The sequence below is a fragment of the Xiphophorus couchianus genome, chromosome 5 (genome assembly GCF_001444195.1).
Source record: "Xiphophorus couchianus chromosome 5, X_couchianus-1.0, whole genome shotgun sequence".
Classification (NCBI taxonomy): domain Eukaryota; kingdom Metazoa; phylum Chordata; class Actinopteri; order Cyprinodontiformes; family Poeciliidae; genus Xiphophorus; species Xiphophorus couchianus.
Genome location: NC_040232.1, coordinates 15896339 through 15902338, shown reverse-complemented (window position 1 = coordinate 15902338; position 6000 = coordinate 15896339).

Sequence of the window (6000 nt, the reverse complement as noted above, 5' to 3'; positions counted from 1 at the left end):
TTGGCAAGGAGTATATCCGTGAGCGTATCAAAGTGCTGCTTGGTGACCGAACCTCTTTTATGAGTATCAATCTGGTTTTGTCAAATGGAGATGTGTCTTTGATGATAGGTTGTAAGCCTTTGAGGTGAGAAGACCTCCTTCTTCTCACGAAGGCAAGGATTTACGATCCTTGCCTGTGAAGGATTGTAATCCTACGATCCTTCACAGACCCTCATTCGAGTTTGGGCTGTGGCTGAGTCACTCTAAAACGTTTTATTGAAATGTCGTGTTTGTAGCTTTTGCATACAAACATTTAAGTTTGTATCTGAATGAACAAATCAAACAAAAATCACAGAACATTGTTTGACTGATACCGCAGCTGCATCAAGCATTTGTTAAGCATTTCAAGCAACACTTAGATCCAAGTAGCTTGAGTAAAGGGTTGTTTATGCTCGATTTACCGACAGAAAAGCAGGCATTTCAGTAGACTGAGATGGTCTGCCCAGCCGTTAAATACATTGTGGCATGTGGATGTAAAAGTACTGCCATTACTGTCATCGACTTCGTCTTTGTTCCCTTCGCTGATCATAGATGAGCTTAACTGCCCCACACTTGCTCCGTCTGCTGCATATGGGTACCCACCACCCAGCTCCCTGATGGGATACTAAAATCTGCCTGAAATGAGCGCAGAAGACGAACAGAAGACTCCGTCCGTATGCGTCTGCATATTTAATGTTGAGCATAAATGGCCCTTTAGCCTGATGTTGGTTTTCAGTTTGTTTTAATATCAAAGTTATTAAAACAAACTGTTTTAATAATTAACTTATTATCACAGTAATGATAATAACACAGTTATTATCATTACTGTGTTCTTTGTTCCCTGATTCAAGTGCTTGGCCTGTGTATTTAGACTGAGCATATTTACTATCCACCCCCTGGTCACTTCGTATTTGTGTTTCACTACACACCCTCAATGTATGTCGTTTACTCAACTAACCTGTTCCTTAGCTCTTGCAATCGTTTTTGCTCTGTTTAAGCCTCAGGTCTCTGATGTTACTCATTCTCCTACTGGTTTTACTCATTCTGGATGTTCCTGCATTTTCATCATTAAATCATCACTCCATCATGCACCTACTCCTACCTATATCCTGTTTACTTCTGGATTCTCAACAAACATCAAATGTGAATAAGCCCTTGTGTACTTTCTGCCATAGATGCCCTGTGAAGAGCTTTATAAAACTCCTCGTAAGTCAATCAGACAGCTGCAGCTGATCCAGAACGCTGTTGCTCACATTCTTACTAAAACTAGGAAAGTAGAGCAGATCACCAAAGTTTTAAAGCCTTTACCCTGGGTCCCTGTGCCTCACAAAATAGACTTTAAAAGTTAGTTTATAAATCATTGAATGGCTTGGCATCAAAGTATATTATACATGATGTTGTATCAGTCTTCCAGACCATTCAGTTCTATGCGTCATAAATTTGGAACAAACTTTCGGAAAACTGCAAAAATGTTGAAACACTTAGTTCCTTACAGAGGCTAAAACCCAATTTGTTTAGAGTTGCCTTAAATTAATAAGCAGAACATTGTTATTGTAGCCATTTTTCACGACTTTTTATTTTGCCACTGAAGTGTGAAGTAATGAATATGCTTTTTTTGTTTGCTCATAAGAATATTTTAACCATATAAAGCATGTTGGCCTTGTTGCTGGAATGTGTTTTACAAGTAAATTTGACTTAACATTCAGCAGTTGTATGTAAATATAGAAACTAAATATTTTCCTCACTGGAAGTCCTGGTTTATTGCAGCTGTGGTCTGCAAAGCAAGAATATGCACATAATTCATGTCCTACAGCATGAGTCTATGTTTTCAACAGGGTTATTTCAGGATGAATTCTCATGAACTGTTAATAAAGCAGTTACTTTTAAAGGCAAAAACAGCTCCCCATCTGTTTTTGTTCTGCAGCTGGCAGACTGCAATCCTTGTATTCATTAGCAAATGTGTTTAGACTTCTCTTTCATTTTTATTTACTTATTTATTTTTTTACAAGGACTGCCCTTTAGCAGGCAGAGAAGTGTCGCTGGAGGAATGCTTACTCCTAAATCCTTTAGCACTTTTTGTGGATCAATGATCCCTCCTAAGTTCAGAGAAACAACGTGTATTGGATTGATGTTTCCCAGAGCTACACTCTGAGTAAATATATCTGCATTCATTGAGCTGCCCTGCTCAATCACACAGCTTTGGCTGCAACACCACAAGATAGCCAGCACCCAGAGGGAAATGTTGGCAGACTCTTTAAGGCGTCTTGCTGACTACTAAAGCGCCTTTATCTGTGCATTTCCTATTGGCATAGTGCTCGCACAGATTTCCAACTAAAAAAAAGAGACAATGTTCAAAGTGATTTTTTTCCCCACATGACTTAATTAGTGATAATTACACCACAGAAGTGAATGTTTTCAAACTAGAACCGACTCTTATGTTATTCTTTTAGGTTTGCTTTGACTGAAAACTTGAAGAATTTTCTTCAGTTTTGCTTCGTGTTTGAATCGTCCGGCATCTTTCATCCTTGCCTTCAGCAGCTGCGGTATCAGTCAAACAATGTTCTGTGATTTTTGTTTGATTTGTTCATTCAGATACAAACTTGATGTAATTTGCTGGATGCTAATTGAACACCCTGCTCCCTGTCCCTTCTCTTAAAAAACCCCCCAACAAAAAACAGCAGAAATCCTGTTGAGAATAGCTTGTTTTTGCAGAAGTCTATTGCGCTCAATATAAGATTGCTAAGATTAGATGACCTCTGGCTCTTTACTGTACATTTGTTGTTGTCATTGGATAAGTAATCAATAGCCATTGTGAGGACAAAAACATCCCAACAGGCCTTTATAATGTATGCAAACACTCAGTTGTTTAAAGGCTTGGCTTTTCCAAGGTTGCTGCCAAAAAGGGCAATGCAATCTGTTTTAAATAAGACGTGTCCATGAAAGGCTTTATATGGTGCTGCATAAATCAATCAGACAAGGAATGGAAGGTACCTCATTATTGTTATTATTATTATGCTCAGGAATCACTCATTATTCAGCTTTCCCCAAAACGTTAGTCCTCTGAGCATTGTCTGATCAAAGATTTGTTTATTAGTGGCCATTTGAAGTAGATTGAAAATACATGGTTGTAATTTTTGATACAAATAAAATCTGAAAGGTGTGATGGCCATTTGTGTTTAGGTTCCTTTCCTCTTATACCCCAAAATAAGATCCAGTGCAGACATGTTTTCAAGCTCATTATAAATAGATCTGTTCTGTAAAGGTCTCAGAGGCTTGTTAGAGAACATTTAAGAATAAACAATATCCTGAAGACCAAGGAATACAGCAAACAGGTCAGGAATGGAACTGTGAAGAGATTTGAAGCAGGGTTAAGTTAAACAATATCCCAAGCTCTAATAATCTCTCAGTGATCTGTTCAGTCCACCATCTGGAAAGAAAACATTATGGCTGTTGATTCCACTAAAGTGAATATGAATGTAGGCAATACATGTTGCTATGTTTAAAAATATTAAGTCAAAGTTGTAATTTCCTCTGGACTTGAATTAAGCAGGTATTTGTGTAAAATCAGCATACTAGTTTAAATGTTGGTTTTGGTCATCACTGAAAGCAAGTTGAGGCAGACCACAGTATAGTTTGGCACAAAACCTACACATGTTTATTGCACAGGCGATAACAGATGTATTTATTTGAAGGCACTTCTGAAATCGTTCCCAGAGGACCAGCGCAATTGTCCTCATCTGCATCTGTCTTTGGGGCTCAATCTAGGCATCAATCTTTTATTTTATTTTAATTTTTTTTTAATCTTATATCTTGAATACTTTTAAGGCTATCAGTTAAATTGATTTCTCAAGTTAACAACCTCTGTGTGCGAGAGTGGAGTAATGTTTGAACAGACTGCTACTGCCCTGCAGCATGTAGAAGCCAAAACAATGGGGGGCAATTCTGTGTTCTCCATACTCAGATTTGTGTATGGAGAACACATTTCCTTTATTTATTTCAAAATAAAGGAAATGCATTCCTTTATTTTGAAATGGAAATCTGACTACATTTATACCTATGGCTGTTTTTGTCTTAAAGTTCAATCAGAGCGTTATTAGCCTGTGAGCAGCATTCAATGGTTTTAGTCTGTCTGAAAAGTATTCACAACACCTCACTTTTTCCTCCTTTTGTTATAACAGTCTTTATACCAATTGTTTGAAATGAGTCTCCTTCCGGAAAATAATACTCACAATTACCTCAAAATGACAATGTGGAATAAAGATTTTGAGTTTCTTTTTTTGTTGCAAATTTATAAAAAATAGGAAACCAAGAAGTCACATTTATACAAGTATTCAGAGCCTTTACTTAAAACTTTGTTGATACGAAATGCAAAGCTGATTAATGGGAACGATAATATTGGGCAGAATAAGAAATAAGCCTTTTCCATAGGTAATGTTATTAGATTTCACTTTGGCTTGTATTTTATATTTGTCTCCTAAATTGGTCAGATGTTATACTATACTTAGTTGGAACCCATTTGAAGGACCAAAACACTTGAGAAAATGCACCAAATTTGCAGAACTTAACATTACAAGTAACACATGGGAATTGTAACAAAGTTGCTTAAAAACAGCAAATGAATAAATGAATGTAAAGATCAAGAAGTATTTTGACTCCTTTGAGAGTCCAGAGACCTTATTAAAGGAAGTTTTATATTTCTTTTTGGTTTGTATCCTCATCAGAACTACAGTGAAAAACTTTGTTTGAGAATGATGCAAAATATAATACAACATAATATACTGTCTTGAAAACGTTCACTAACTGGGAATGGATAGCTTTCAAATACAAGTAGATATGTGATCTATTATTAAAATTATTCAGAAGACAAGTCTTACTTTTTACAAGGTTGCTCTACTTTACTTGCCTTCTGATGTCAGTTGCCTATAAATTATTTCGCACTCACACAAAGGTATATTTAGTGTGATTCATAGATAAAACAACACTGCCAATGTAAAAAGACTGAGCTCAAATTGCATGACATAAGATTAAAGCAGCCTCCTTTTGACTCCCAGAACAGACACACAAGCACACCCTTGAAAGTGTACAAACATGCACACAATCACACCAGGGCTTTGGATAAAAACTAATAAAAAGCCTGGCAGAAGAAGAATGTTTTGGGCCTCGTCTTGAAAGCGATAAGATTAGGGGCACATAGCGGGTCATCTGGCATGCTGTTGCACAGATTCAGGGCAGACTGACTAAAAGCAGCTTCACCAGATTGTGATTCCATTCTTGGAGCTATAGAAAATCCCCCAACTAGATGTTTAGAGCAGTCAGGTGCTGTTAAAAAAAAATGTATTATTGACTCGGGTCATTCTGTTCTTTATAAGCCAGTAGTGCACTTTTAAACGTGACTTTAGCAGGATTAAAAGACGGGCAGATTAAAGGCCAAAACCTGAGGAGTGACGTCCTCAGTTCCTCATTCAGCAGCCTGTGTGGCAGATTGACTGTTTACTCTGGGAAAACAGGGGAGAGGGAATTTGATCTAAGCTCAACACGATGCCATGGCAGAGTAAATGTATACTGTGAACTGTTGTTGCTACCTTGCACAATTCTTGTATGTTTTGCTGTTTTGCCCCACTTCATTGTTTGACACAAGTGATCAAATCAATTTGTTTTTATTCAGTTTTACTAACCACAAGCGGAATGACTGCGAGAATTGCTCAAACTGAACCTACCTGGTAAATGAAGTCGACTAAAATATCTGAAAAAGAAACATATCATACACTAATCTAAATACATTGTAGAACAAATAAAAGTAATTGATGACTATCCAATTAGAAAGAGGTTCAAAAGCCTTTCCAGGGGTTTGAGACTCCAGAAAACCAGAAAGAACCACTAACCATGACTGGAGAAAATAACAAATAAGGTTAAGTGGCCGAGCTTACTCCAAGAGCTCACCAACATCTCGTCCAAGAAGTCACAAAAGTCACCAGAAGATCT